A 16,476-nucleotide genomic window follows, 5' to 3' on the forward strand; every position below is an offset into this window, starting at 1 on the left:
TGGTCTTTAAATAAATTTAGAAATATTTGTATAGCTACCATTCAGACATAAGAAAGACATTTTTGCCAACAGCTATTAAATTGTATAATCAATGCTTGATGTGTTTATAAATATGGTGGAGTGCATACGTTGATGCATGAAACAAAGGGCTTGTGTATGAAATGCAGTATTTTTATCTTATTTATTTATTGAGTGGTGAGCTCCGCTGTGACGTGCATTTCCCTTTGGGATTAATAAAGTCAGTCAAATCAAATTATTATTGTTCCTCTAGCTCAATTGGTAGAGCATTGCGCTATATTGGGGGTTCGATTGCCCGGGAACACATGATAGGTAAAAATTGTTGGCCTGAATGCACTGTAAGTCACTTTGGATAAAAGTGTGTGCTAAATGCGTTAAAAAAAAAAGAAATTCATTTTGGGCTGAACTGTCCCTTTAAGATGTATTATGAAGCATTCTGGCTGAAAGACTGAATGAAATGATCTCCTCTTGAACAGCAAACCTTACATTTCCCGTCCTAACACTTGACTTTGCCACAGGTCCTGCCTTGGCGTCTGTTATTATGGGTGAGGGATTTCTCGAACACAGAGAGCCCTTTCTCTCTCTCTCTCTCTCTCTCTCTCTCTCAGCCAGTCACACCAGTCTTCATCAGTGCAGCTGTTGCTGTCAGGAAGTCTGATTAGATACAATTATCTAGAGCTGGTCTTATCTAGAGGTGTTTGCACAGCTCAAAATCCAGTGTCAAAATTCAGTGCTGCATAAAAGCTAGACTAAATGATGTCTGCTCAGCCGTTAGCGTCAAAGCATACAGCTGTATACTGCTGTGTAAATGCATCCATGCCATCTCTGTGTAATGCCAACTCAGTAGCACTTCTGTGCCACCTTTGCATTGTAAATTTAACATAGGAGTAAATACAAAAAATATACCTCTATTAAAAAGGTTGGTAATGCATTATTTAATATGCATTATAAAAATGCATCATATATTTTCATAAATGTGACCCTGGACCACAAAACCAGTCATAAGGGTCGATTTTTCGAAATTGTAATTTTTACATCATCTGAAAGCTGAATCAATAGCTTTCCATTGATGTATAGTTTGTAAAGATTGGACAATATTTGGCAGAGATGCAACTATTTGAAAATCTGAAGAAAAAAATCTAAATGCTGAGAAAATCATCTTTAAAGTTGTCCAAATGAAGTTTGTAGCAATGCATATCACTAATCAAAAATTAAGTTTTGTTATATTTACAGAAGGAAATTTACTAAAAGTCTTCATGGAACACGATCTTTACGTAATGATTTTTGACATAAAATAAAAATCTGTAATTTTGACCTATACTATATATTTTTGGCTATTTCTACAAATATACCCCAGAGACTTAAAACTGGCTTAGTGCTCCAGGGTCACAAATAATAGTAATCAAAGTGCATTAATAAAATGCATTATGTTTGCAGATGTGTTACATTTGTCATGTATTTTAATGCATGGCATTTTCTAATGTGCCAATTATTAATGAGATAACATTTAGCATTATAAGGTGAACAAGGCAAGATTAATGCATACATTTTCTTATATAATGCATTGTATATTAATGCTACTAGTGCTACCGAAATATAATTAAAGAGACACATTTTGGAAATTTTTACAGGAAATGAATTTTAAAAAGTTTATTCCTCAGAAGTTGCGCTTTTTTGATCTAGAAAGATGTAATGGGAATGTATTTCATTTAAATATCCTTTTTTTCTCTTGGTTTCCCCCTAAAACTGACAAATAAAAATGAATGAATGTTATGTGTGTGCGTGCGTGTGTGTGTGTGCGTGTGTGTGCGTGTGCGTGTGTGTATGTGTGTGTATTTAAGTTTATGCTTAAAACAAGAACAAATATCTCACGATGGGGTCAGAAATACAGTCATGTTTTGTTTTGAATTCAGTTTTATTAAGTTTTTACACTTCTGAATTCAGACATATGTTCTTATTAAACTCACTTAATTTTGATGCTTTTGTCCCTTAATATTTTATGCCATAACATTTTGTACGTCCAGTAAATATATGTTGAATTAGGAATGTTTAGATATTTGTACTGGAAAACTTGACAAAAATAATTTTTTGCAGTGTGTAGATTTGGTGATTCGAGTGCTTGACTTGAGCCGAGAGGTTTGTGAATGTGTTTTTTGAACGTTCGTCATCAGAAGTGTGTTGAAGTGCTTCCGTGTGTGTGTTGGGTATCAGTGTTTTCACACACCCACACAGCCCAGGTGTTGCTGACTTCACCAGTCCGTCGTATTTCACAGAAAAGCGCTCAAGGTCACTGATAAGATGGCGTTTGAAAGGAACACACTAGACGCGTCTTTATAGTCAAAGAAAATCAAACGTGTTGCTTTTTTCCCAAATGAAACATACAGAAACACAGAAATCAGGAATGATTTTCTTATTCATCCATTTTTACTCTTAAATAACAAACTAAGCCCATCACTTGGCTAAAAGATGAAAGTTTCAGCTCTGAAATGAGGCAAGAGCGCTTGACATTTCAGAATATTACAGCTTCTCTCAGCCGACAAGGTTTCTGGGTAATTAAATACCTCTCAAACAGACATTCAAATGATCTTTTGGCATTTAAATCAGTCGAGGTTTCCCTCCAGAAGCGCCCAAATGATTTGAATAACAGACCAAAGAAACCTGCCAGGCTTGTGTCCTGTACGTCACTGTTAATGTCTTCTTCATTCATCATTAAGACGTTTTTTACTTCATACTGTTGCTCAAATACTAGTCTTCTATATAATATTGCTTTCTCCGGTGAAAAAGTATGAAGCAGTAGAGATTAAGCACCGGTTAACATCATATTTTAATGTGAGAGACAACAGTAGATGGTCTTTTTTATCACTGAAGGAAGCTTTGCTATGGATTATAAACTAATATTTTTGCCAGAAGTGAAGTTAAAAATGTCTTGTTTGTTTCTTATAAACTTGCAGCTTTATGTTAAGTGATAGACTGGAGTGCTGTGGATTACTGTGATGTTTTTATCAGCTGTTTGGACTCTCATTCTGACGGCACCCATTCACTACAGAGCAGTGCAGTGATGCAATGCTACATTTCTCCAAACCTGACGAAGAAACAAACTCACCTGTATTGCCTGATGATGTTTAGCTACTTTTTATGTTTTAGATGAACTGTTCCCTGTATGAAGGGTTTAAGATAACGATCTCTGAATCATTTGATTCTGCGATGATGGTGTCTGCTGTTTCTGAGACGTGTGTTTGATGTGAGTCAGTTGGGAGACGAGCGGTTGTTTAAACAGGAGTCTGCTGGTGTTTTGAATGAAGGGTGTGTTTCCTCCCACCCTTTCCTCTGTGATTGTCTCCCACTTAAAACCACAGCTCAAAAACACCCGCTTTGTAGCCCTTCATCTGTGTTCATAACGACCAACGGCATCCTTTACAATGCAGAAAATATTCAGTTTGGACTTGAAAATGATGTGGAATGTTTTAATTCAATCTGCTCTTAAGTGGAGGCATCAACGGGAGTCATGTGCGATTCGTTGAGGATCAGATGAGCTCAGATCACCTGAGGATAATGCTGCTCTGTCGTTCATTGTTTGTCTTAGCGCTGTGCGATCTGTGTTTAAATAAGCAGTCAGCGATGAGCAGATACAGAGGTAATGGTCATAAAGCTGACACACTGTGCGTTCTGCAGATGAAGCATGTTTGTTTTGAAGGTGTGAGCGTCTGACTGTGAGGAAGTGACTCCAACCGAATGTTTCCAGACTGTGGCTCGTTCTCATCCTCACTGAGTGACCTAACTAGACAGCATCACTCCCAGCCGGAAAACCCCTTTTCCCTAAGATAGCACTGGTTAATTGAAGCTCAATTGGTAGAGCATTTGCTTTATCAAGCGCAAGGTTGTGGGTTTGATTTCCCGGGAACACATGATAAGTAAAAATGATAGCCTGAATGCACTGTAAGTCACTTTGGATAAAAGCGTCTGCTAAATGCATACATTTAATTTAATTTTAAATTTAATACTTGGGTATAACCACACACAATTTTTTTTTTACAATTAGAATTATATATTTATTTATTTATAATTATTATATATACATAATTATTATTTATATAATATATATATATATATATGTATATATGTAAGTATATATATATATATATATATATATATATATATATATATGTATGTAAATGTGTGTGTGTATATATATATATATATATATATATAATTAATACTAATATTATTTAATATATAAATTCATTTAATACCTAATATCAATTAATAATGTTATAATACCAAAATATAATGTTAATATATAAATTAATGTAAGAAATATAAAATTGATATATGCTATGTATAAAATATAAGTATAAAATAAATACAGCAATATTTTATATTCAGTATTTGTACAAATAAATGTGTACAAATAACTGAAAAAATAAATGTGTGTATATTTTCTAAGAAATTATATTAAGCATTGATATGTATTATGTATAAAGTAGCAGATTCTCAAATACTATCTTTTTAGTGGTTTATAGTGGTTTATAGTCTTTGGGTTCTGTGTAGATTAATTAGTATTAGGTCATAAATGTGAACCCCCTTCTCAAGTAAACTAGAGATTCATAAAAGCACTACGTACGCCTTTTGTAGGCAGCAGACACAAGACAGTTCTGTTTAGGTGTCCATCAGAAACACTGTGATACAGTAAAGTCCCAGACACACCAGCACACGCTGCCAATCAGGGATCAAAGCACAGGAAGTGGATTAGAAGGTGCATGCTGGGAGATTAGAGGGCGTGATGTGCCTCAGCCAAGAGCGCTTAAAATACTTCAACACTTCCAGCTGCAAACACACACACTGCGTCGTCTCATGCTCATAAGCACAGTTAGGTCATTCACACTGGTCGAGCCAAACGTCCAGCCAACACGAAACAGGAAACAGGAAGACGATGCATGCATGCACTCCTGGGAGTGTGTGTGTGTGTGTGTGTGTTTCTGAAGAACTGGCAGGGAAGTTGACTCACACACACTCTTTTAGCACCTGCTGTCAGACATGCTGAGCCTAGAGGAGATTTGTGGCTCTTCTCAGCACAAGCTCAGTCACACAGACGCCTCATCAGCACCGGCGATAAACTCTCACACACTTCTTCCTACACACAGAGGAAGCAGACACGAAATATTGTGAGGCTAGAAACATGCTTTATGCAAGTACACAACGTGTGAAAGAGCATTTTTAACATGCTCTCTAGGAAAACATAAAAAGGCTGTCAGTAGGCTGCTAATAAGCACCTTTAAGATACCAGTGTGCTCCCTTCAGAGGTCATGAGGTAGAAAGATGTTCGTTTGGAAAAGGCACTGCCACAAATATATTTTTTGCTTCTAAAGTGTTAGATTTTTTTATTTATTAGGTTTATGCTTTATGTATAGAACTTTGGTCAACTAAAGTTTTTTTTTTTTATATATATATAGTTTTTTTATACCGTTTCTTGTAAAATAAAGAAGTCCACACATTTTTTTTTCTTATAAAAAATAATAATAACTGTAACGTTTCAACAAATTTTCATTTTAGACATTTATTGGTGTATGTCAAACAAATAGTAATGAAATTAAGGTATATAATTAAGAATTATAACTTTTATGTTGTATATGTAGAAAGAAGAGTAAAATACTTATCGAGCAGCTTAATGTGAAAAGCTTAGGAGAGTTAAGACATGCATTATGCAAATACAAACCATTTCAAACCGTAATATGCAAATATGCAACGTTTAGTCTTTTTATGCATGTTTAATTCAGTTATTGACGTCAGGTTATCATATTAACGTATGCAAATGATAGTAAAATATAGAAATTTATATATAAAAAGATCCAAATATATAAATTGTTTGCAACGATAAACGTTTAGTAAGTTTTGCATAATAAATTCAGCAAGTCATGTTTAGTAGTTATCAAAGTTGTTTGTACAAATGATGAAATAGATGATGGTGAAAGAGATGCATTTAGATGTAAATGATATCCAAATAAGGTCTAAATATATAAAACAGTATACATTATGCAAAGACATGTATGTACAAGCACACAAACAAGAAAGAAAGAAAAAAACCTTTTTCAAAAAGTACTATGCAACGTTCAGTCATCTTTATAAACATATTAAATTAAACAAGTGGCATCTAGTTATCTTGCTAAAAGGGTAAAATGGGGACATTTATGCATTTATAAGATCTAAAAGACCTAAAATCCAAAAAGAAGTTCAAAATATTATTGTCACCACTTTAGTGAAATCTGTTTGATGTCATTTCATTGAACTGAAAAGCCACATTTTGGGCCTTTCCAAAAAGCTTAGTAGGGTTTAAAATAATATATCAAATATTATGCAGTATGCAAACATACATTTCAAAGTAACGTGCAATACTTTTGAAACCTTTTTATGCATGTTTAATACAGCTGTTGGCATTTAGTTATTGTTTTCATATTTTCATGTACAAATGATGGGGAAATGTATATATAAATAAGATCTAAATGACGTAAAATCTCAAAAGCGATTAAAATGATTTTATTATCATTTTGAAAATATTTATATTTTTTTATACCAATTTTATCTACAAATATATTAACTTTTTTGACTGATCAAATAATAAACAGGTGAATTAAATGGTTAACGGTTAGTTTATTAATTAATTAGTTTGTTTATAATTTATTTGGATAACTTTAAAAACAGAAATGAATTTTCTGGGGGGTTTATGATGTTCTCTTTAATTTTGAAGATCAGTTTTATATTCATACTTCTGTATTGTGTTCGGTGTGGATTGTTGTCGTTGTATTGCCACTAAATGAAAGTCTAGTTTAAAGTCAAAGTTAATTTGATTGTGATTGTTTGTGATTGGTTAGTTTTGGTGTATTAAGGCCTCAGGTTTTCTTTTCCCCCATAAGCAGGTTTGAATGTCTAGTCAGGATGCTCAGTATTTTTGTTTCTAGATAAATCTGTGCTTGGGTTTAATTCTCAGCGGTCCCGCTGTGCTTCAGATGCATCAGGCTCTCTGTAAAGCGTGTCTTTCCTCTCTCTGATACCACACTGAGTCCATCAACTATTGTTTCCTGTTTGTCTTTGCTTTTTCACTCCATCTTTTTCCTTGTATTTTTCACAGACTGCTGTTTCTATGGAAACAAAGAGTGAGAGGCCGGCCTGGGTTTGATGGAGCGCTGTCTGAAAGCGAGGAGGAGGTCGGGTTCTGTGTGTGTGTGTGTGTGTGTGTGTGTGTGTGTGGCCCAGAGGGATCCTGAGCTCTGTGCTCTATAGAAGCGGTTGAGTCGGTTCTCCTTCAGTGCCTCGCTCTCGCTCACAACCTCAGAGTCGGTCTCAGTTTTAATCAGGGGTCACAGAATCTGACAATCTTCCAAAAAAGAGCTGAACCCATACTAAATATCTGAAATGTTGCTCCTGAGAAAAATAGCTCTAGAAATGTCATGTCTCATTGATAGTATGAAAGCAGGATTCAAATTGTGCTCAGATTGTCTCATTAATTATCTAATTATATTTTATTATTAACATTTTGGGTGGATCAAATCCAATGGGTGGATCTCATGAAGAAATTAAATTGAGCATTTTTAGACTATGTAAATTTTTATATTAAATAAATATTTTAAATAAGATATTTCATAACAATTGAGTCGTGTGTGTGTGTGTATGTATATATATATATATATATATATATATATATATATATATATATATATATATATATATATATGCAACATTTTTATATGAAATATTTAATATCAAATATTAATTAATATCTGTATATTATATTAACATTTTCCAAAGTAAGAAAGTAAGTAAAACACACATTTTATTACATTATGGTATGTATTGAAAGCATTTTTAACTTATTATTTATTATTTTTTTAAATGTATTATTTATATTTTGGATAAAATGTAACAATACAAAATAATAATAATAGTAATAATTGTACGAATGGTCCTAAAAATGGGCATTTTTGAAATGATATTATTTTAGAAAAATTTTATATAAAATAAAAAATATATATTTTATAGTATGTTTGAACAAATGCAATTTTTTTTCAAGGTGTGTAACTTTTTGCATTACAGCAGTGAGAATTTTGGATGAAAATGTGCTTAATTGTCATGAAAATGTCACAATGCAAAAATAATAATAATAATAATAATAATAATTTGTGTCAAATGTAATATTTTAATTTCTATAATGGTGATTTCGAAGTGAAATATGACGAGTTCCTCCCAGTTTTCATGACATTCGTTCCTTTTCAGCACTAATCATCCCATTTGTGTCTAAGAGCCTAAGACTACCAGGAGAAACATTCGATGTGTAGAATATTAAAAAGCAACTTCTGAGTAATAAAGTGTCCTTTTGTTAGATAATGGAGGAGCCTAAAGCCACTGAGCGCAGTGATCAGGAACAGTCCATGAGACCGATTGTATTAAAAGACAATAATTACGTTACAGAAACATCCATTTATCATCCACTTCCTCCTCAGTGCTAATAGAGCGGGGTATCTGTTGAGCCCGAGGCACGTGTTTAAATGACATTCAGCCCACAGCTGCTGCGCGGGGATCAGCTGGACCATAAACTTTTCACTCTTTGCTTTTAGATATAGTGTACATGGTCTCAAAAATATATTAACATTCATTGATTTGATCAAAACATTTGCCCTCTGAATATTTACAATATATTACCTGAAAAAACAGACTTTATTGGTGACATGTAAGAGTGGGCGATATGACCAAACTGTTATATCACAATATGAGTAATTTTATTTCACGATAACGATATATATATCACAGTACAGTTATTTATGCATTAAATAAGGTCTTTATGATATCAACATTTTTGAAACCATAGACATTTCTTTGTTCTTGTCACCAGTGTTAATATCTCAAAAAACGAATATTAGTAAATAAAAAAACTCAAGCTCACTAAAAACTAAAATAGAAATTGCTACATGCATTGTATAAAGTAATCAAATATAAAAAAAAACCTGCATATTCTTCACTAGGTAAATTAAATATAGCTATATTTATTCTTTTAAAGTTACAAAAGTGATTTAGTCAAGAGCAGTGAGAAATGTTCTCTTTTTTGTTGTTTGATTAACACAAATGACAGACAGCAGGAATATTAGGCTGCTGTCACTTTAAGAGCTGCCCGGAGCTCATATACTATTACACATGCGTTTTCTTTCTCAGCTGATTCCTTTCACTTTTAGTCTCTTAAAAGGGTCATGAACTGAGAAATTCCCTTGATCTTTTGACATTTAAGAAGTCATTATACTATAAAAACATCCTGTAAGTTTCAGAACTCAAAACTTTGTCCAAAGGGCAAAAAACTGTTTATATTGAAGGCAGTCTGCCAAAACGACAGCTTGTGGAATGTTCTACTCTATGTATATTGGATCTGATAGGAATGTTGCAACACAAGTGTGAGTAACTTTTCACTATTGATCACTATTGCCTTGACTCATCTTACAGATTGTTTAATATTTATTTATGCATTTTTTTTAATCTAAATCACTACAGTGTCCCTCTATGAGGAACGTACACAATCACAGCAGTGGGCATTTACTTCCGAGTCTACAATCCGCCACAAACAGAACAGAAAATAGCTTATTACTTCTAAATTATGATGTTTGATTGATGTAAACATTTTGATAACATTATAAGTGGACCTTAGAGAAAAACAAAACAAAAACAAAAACAAAGGCAGTTCGTGACCCCTTTAAATACATTTTTTAAAAGCCTTGGAGATTTATGAAAACCTCTAGTCATTGCTCTGTTGGTTTATCAAACAAACACTCAGACAGCTCAGTTTATTAGTCAATGAAAGTAATTTGTCACACATTTTCTGGAAGCGAAGAGACAATCAGAACACGTAATGAGTAAACCGAGACAGTGCAACATCACTTTCCGCACTAAAACTGCCCTGAAACTTAAATTAAACAAATTAAAGTTCTTGCATGTCTGTTTTACATTTGCATCTGCTGAGTGATAAATGAGTTATTTTGCAGCTTGGATTCAGTCAGAGTGAGATGAAGACAGACCGAGAGGTAATTATGGCTCCTGCGTGTGAGTTTTCTCCACAGGTGAGATTGAGGAGGAGCAGCGGGAGTCTGTCCTCCTGAGGAGCGTCTTTCACTGCTCAGACAGTGTTGGACACTTTACAGACTGTTGGCACATACTCACTTCCTGTTTCTGATTCAGAGCCAGGAAAGCCTTCTCAAACCACTGACTGGTTTATTAAACTAGATGTGTGCTTTTTACCAGTGCAAAAGGCTGCCGTGATATTAGCATATTGTGTGGGTGGTTGCTATGCAGATGCTGGGATAGAGTGTCATAGGTTGTTGCTAGGGTGTTCAAGTGGCTGCTCTATGTGGTTTTGGGGGATTTTTGGTGTTTTGTTGCTAGGGTGTTCTATATTGTGCTTGGGTCTTTACGTGGTTGGTAATGTGTTCTTTGTTGTTCTTGAGTGTTTTAGATTGTTGCTAGGGTGTTAAGATGGTTGCTAGGATGCTTGATGTTGTTCTTGGGTGTTTAAGATTGTTGATAGGGTGTTTAGGTGGTTGCTATGATGTTTGGTGTTGTTCTTGGGTGTTTTAGGTGGTTTGTAGGGTGTCCTATGATGTTCTTGGGCCTTTAGATGGTTGGTAGGGTGTTTTTTGTTGTTCTTTAGTGTTTTAGATTGTTGCTAGGGTGTTTAGATGGTTGCTATGATGTTTGGTGTTGTTTTTGGGTGTTTAAGTGGTTGGTAGTGTGTTCTTTGTTGTTCTTGAGTGCTTTGGATAGTTGCTAGGGTGTTTGGATGGTTGCTAGGATGTTTGGTGTTGTTCTTGGGTGTTTAAGTGGTTGGTAGTGTGTTCTTTGTTGTTCTTGAGTGTTTTAGATAGTTGCTAGGGTGTTTGGATGGTTGCTAGGATGTTTGGTGTTGTTCTTGGGTGTTTTAGATGGTTTGTAGGGTGTTATATGATGTCCTTGGGCCTTTAGATGGTTGGTAGTGTGTTCTTTGTTGTTCTTGGGCCTTTAGATGGTTGGTAGTGTGTTCTTTGTTGTTCTTGGGTGTTTTAGATTACTGCTAGGGTGTTTAGGCGGTTGCTAGGATTTTAGGTGTTGTTCTTGGGTGTTTACAGTTTTTCTCAGTCACTTTGGTGCATTTTTCAAAACAGAAATGAAATTCTCAAAACTACTTGTACAACCTCCACATCATCTAGTCATTTATACACATCATAAAACCAGTTTCTCATTCTTTTGAACAAGTTGCGATTGCTTTTGTACATTCATTCAATTGATTATGCATGTTTATCGGCAGTTTCCTGCATTATCAGTTGCTCATGTCATGTTGCTCAAAACGTATTGCATAGTTTTCTGTGCAACAGTCTTACCACTCAAAACATCTAGTCTTTAGTTCATCGTATAAGTCATTAAATGCAAAATGGTTAATCTAGTTGTCAAAAACTGCCTAGCACACTTTTTATATTTATTTTTACACATTATTATTAGACTTTTTGTAAATTTGGCATGAATTGTCCAAGTGAATCTTGACTTATGAAGAGAATGTAGATGATAAACCAATGATAAACCATTTCTCTGAAATAGCTCAAAGGTTCATCTCATGAATCTTCAGTTGAAAAGCTTATACTGTATAGACAGAGGACAACACAAGAGTTACACATTCTGACAATGGACTTATTTTCATATTTGTGTCCATATTTATTTTTCCTTTTCTATATCGCAATGACATTGGAAAGTTTTTTTTTTTTTTTTTTTTTTTTGGTCAGACTTTGTAAAAGTGTAACTGGGAATTCTATCCAGTCTCTTTCAATCAATATCCCACATACAGTAATGTGTAAATGTGTACGTTTGAAATGGATATATGGCATATATAAGCATATGGCATATTGTTCAATACAGTAGTTTACATCAGATCATCCCTCCAGAGTAAACTGTTATATTGACAACATGGCTAAGCAATTTGACTGTCTTATCCGTAAACTATGACACAAGGATTTGTCATTCTGATGGCAGTGATATGTTCATTGACAAAGATATTTATTTTTGAGAGATGAACTAAGGATTTTGAGCAGGAGACTGGCTTTTGCAGGTAATCCAGGGTGATTTGCTATTTGTCCGAGTTGTTTTGAGAAATGCACTTTATGTTTTGCAAATTGTGAGTCTGATTCGAGAAATGTACCAAAGCGACTGAGAAAAACTGTAAGATTGGTACTAAGGTGTTTAGGTGGTTGCAAGGATGTTTGGTGTTGTTCTTGGGTGTTTAAGATTGTTGCAAGGGTGTTTAGGTGGTTGCTAGGATTTTTGGTGTTGTTCTTTGGGTGTTTAAAATTGGTACTAAGGTGTTTAAGTGGTTGCTAGGATGTTTGGTGTGGTTCTTGTGTGTTTTAGATGGTTTGTAGGGTTTTCTATGATGTTCTTGGGTCTTTAGGTGGTTGGTAGTGTGTTCTTTGTTGTACTTGGGTGTTTAAGATTGTTGCAGTTTAGATGGTTGCTAGGATGTTTGGTGGGTGTTAGGGTGTTTAGGTGGTTGTTATGGTGTTGTATGTTCTTTTGTTATGTATTGTTCTTTTTTTTATACTGCTATGATGTTTATAGGTGTTTGCCAGAGTGTTATAGGTTGTTGCTAGTGTGTACTATGTGGTTACTAGAATGTTTAGGTTGTTACTTTAGCGTTTAGGTGGTTGCTCGGATGTGTGTAGAGGGATCTTAGTGTGTATAGGTCATTGTTAGGGTGTGTTTAGGGCATTTTGTGTTGTTCTTGAGTGTTTTAGTTTGTTGCTAGGGTGTGTGTAGATGGTTTCCAGTGTGTTGAGGTGGTTACTAGGGTGTTTAGTTGGTTGTTACAGTGTTTTGCTGGGCTGTGCTATGTTGTTCTCGGGTGTTTAGGTGGTTGCAAGTGTTTTAGGTTTTTCTCAGGTTGTTTCAATGTGGTTGCTATAGTGTTTTAGATAATTGCTAGGGTGTAAATGTTGTTAATTTAGTGTTTAGGTGGTTGCTAGCATGCTTTAGATCCATACTAGAGGGGCTAATGAGGTTTTTGGGTTTTGTTGTGGTTGCTAGATTGAGTGTTTTAGATTGTTTGTGGTGTTTAGGTCGTTTATAAGGTGCGTGCAGGTGTTTGCTATGGTGCGTAGGTTGTTGCTTAAGTGTATTTAGGTTGCTGATAAAGTGTTTGAGTGGTTGCTAGGGTGTTTAGGTGGTTGTTATGGTGCTTGGGTGGTTGCTAGGTTGTGAAGGTTGTTGGTAAGGTGTGTAAGTAGTTGCTAGGGTGTGTTTAGGTCGCTGCTAGGGTGTTCATGTTGTTTCCAGGGTGTTTGGGTGGTTGCACGGTGTTCTTGGCAGTCAGAAGTCAGTAGTTTGCCATGTTGTGGTCTGTAGATGAGGCCGAGCAGAGAGAAGCTTGTTGATCTCTAGGGATGCTCTGCTGAAGTGAGCTGGAAGACGCTGGTTGTGTCTTAATGCAGGAGGGCTGGTGAATCACTCAGTTAATGTCTGCTCTTCCCCAGGACCCAGAGGAGAAACGCCTGTCCGTATAACTCTCCCTGTGCTCTCCTGCCTCCGTATGATGCATTTTTAACAGTGTTTGCAGTGCAGATGTTTTGTCCATGGCTGCCAGCACACAGGGTTTCAATCCAGTGATGTAATTGTGTTGATTAACCACCATTTTTGCCAGTTCTCATTTCATCTGAGTATCATTTGAATAGACAGCATGTAGTGTATACTGCACAGTAAGCAGTACACTAGTATTACATTCACATCTGATGAGGATGTTTACGTCACTGAATCTGTGTGTGTCTGCTTTAATAATGTTGATGTTCTCCATGTGTCTCCTGCAGTATCATCATCCATCAGGCTGAGCGATGAAGCCATATTGAATGTGACATACATTAGCGCCTGCAGGTATTCATGCATACAGAAACAGTAAACATACTGCATAGTAAACAGTAGACATTTTGTTTTATTTTTTGAATAATAATATACACAGACAATATCATTTGATTTTATTGAAAATGTTATAAGGTAAATACAGTTATCTGATTATGAGTTATTATGGATATTCGGCTTTTGTTATTCTAATTTAATTTAAATGTACATTTTTTTATTTAAGTTTATTTATTTTATTTTATTTCATTAAATTTATTTTATTGACAATTTTATGTAGCCAACGTTTGGAGCCGGTTATATTTTCATTAAATAATTATCTGAATGTGAGATATAGATATTTGGCTATTTTATAAAAAATTAAAAAAAATTATATTATTATTATATTAGGTTTGAATCAGGTTATTATATTTTGATGAAAGACATATCTGATTGTGAGTAATTATAGATAGTTTACTTTTTTTATAATTTAATAATAATAAAAAAAAAAAAATATATATATATATATATATATATATATATATATATATAATATATTTTTTAGGTAATAAAACAATATCATTTTATTTTATAAAAAATTCTATGTAGCTAACTTTTGGAATAAATTATATTTTGATTAAATAATTATCAGAATGTGAGATATTATAGATATTTGGTTTTATTGGAAAAATGATTTTTTTTTACAAATATTATATAATATTATTATTTTTATATATTTTTTTTTTCACTATTTAATTTCATTTAAAATTAATGCAAGAATAATTTTCAGTTGTGAAAATTTTATCACGCACTCCATTCTTGTCATCTTGTTTTTTTTTTTGTGTTGTGTGGCCTGGCGTTTTACTCAGTTATGGAGGCGTGTGACCTTTCCCGCTCCACATGACTGGCATTCATATACTGTGCGTTTGAAGTATGCTGAGAAAATGAAATATCCTCAAGTGATCCAACACCTGTCAAAATCTCTCCATGATGAATGACATGGAGTAATTTATAACCCATTGTATCGGCGATGTGTAATGACTAGCAGTTAGAAGAGCATTGAGCAAATGTAAACGTGCTCATTTAATATTCATGAGCTCAGAAGAGGATCTGTTAAATGCACATGCAGATATTAGTATCTCTGAGATCTCATTTCCATCTCGACATGCTGAACAAAACATTTGTTATTGTTTCGTTTCTTAACCATTCTTAGCCATTTAGTTCTTGTTAACTAGGGGCTAATGAACCTCTGATCTTCTTCTCCAGTCGTTTTATCTTCACTGCTGAATAATTGAGGTCTGCAAATTGGCTGTTTGCATTGTCTCCACATGCAACAATTAATTGTTTGTGTGCTGTCTGGAGACGAGACGATTCGAGACGAGGCGGTCTGTGTGTTCCTGTGTGTGGTTTTGTTGTGTGAGCTGCAGGGTGTAGATTTTATTGGAAAAAGCCTGAGCCATTCAAAAGATCCTCAAGGTCAGGACCACAGGATATTATTGTGTGTGTGTTTAGAAACACAGTTCTGTTTTTCTCCCCTTCTGCGTCTCTGGCCAGAGAAACATTTTATCGCTCAGCGTTTGCTCTCTTATAGCTTAAAGGCATAATGTCATTTATTCAGCCTTTATGTCTCATTAAGCATCAATCTTGTCTCAGGTATTCTCCACAGGAGAAATAAAAACAGACAAATGAGGAAAATGTTGAGATATATAAAATGAGTAGCTATCATAGATTTTTTTTTTATGGAATGGAATGATGAAAGTCATCAGAATGTGACTTATAAAAGATATTAAAAAAATTATATATATATATATATATATATATATATATATATATTTTTTAAACTTCATTTCATTTGTATTTTATTACAATACAATTTTAATGTGTTTTTTTTTTATTTTACTTTTGTAAATTATTTGTAATTATAATAATAGTTATTTGGCAATTTCTTTTTTAAATTTAGTTTTAATTTTAATTTAATACATTTTTTGGAAAAGTGTAAAACAATAAAATTTGAGCTAGTAATTATACAAAACATTATAATTTTATACAATTTTACTCATCCTAGTTGATGTCAGCCAAGTTGTGGAGCAAGTTATTATATTTGTATATTTTTGTTTTCTAGTTTTACAGTTTTCTGAATTAGTTTTTATATATATTTGTCTATTTTAATGTAATTTTGATTTTATTTTATAAAACTGTATTTTGTATATGTGAGTTATAATATATTGTTTTATGTAATTGTATTTTATTTTATTCCTTTTTAATTAAAGAAATTAATTATTTAAAAAAACTATTATTTTCAATGATATTATATTTTCGAAAATGATGGTTATTTGTGTCATATCATTTTATAATTTCTTCTGAAAATAATATAAAACAATACAACATAATTTTAGTTTAAAAATGTATGCACGCTTATAATATTTTGATTAGAGTTATCTGAATGTTAGTTGTTATAGTTAGCTGGCTAATTTATTATCATTTCATTTAAACTTAAATGTAATTGAAGTACATTGAAATTGACTATAATGTAAAACAAAGTAATTTTAAGTTATTATATTTTAATGAAAGATTATGAAGACC

The sequence above is a fragment of the Carassius gibelio genome, chromosome B4, assembly GCF_023724105.1.
Source record: "Carassius gibelio isolate Cgi1373 ecotype wild population from Czech Republic chromosome B4, carGib1.2-hapl.c, whole genome shotgun sequence".
Lineage (NCBI taxonomy): Eukaryota > Metazoa > Chordata > Actinopteri > Cypriniformes > Cyprinidae > Carassius > Carassius gibelio.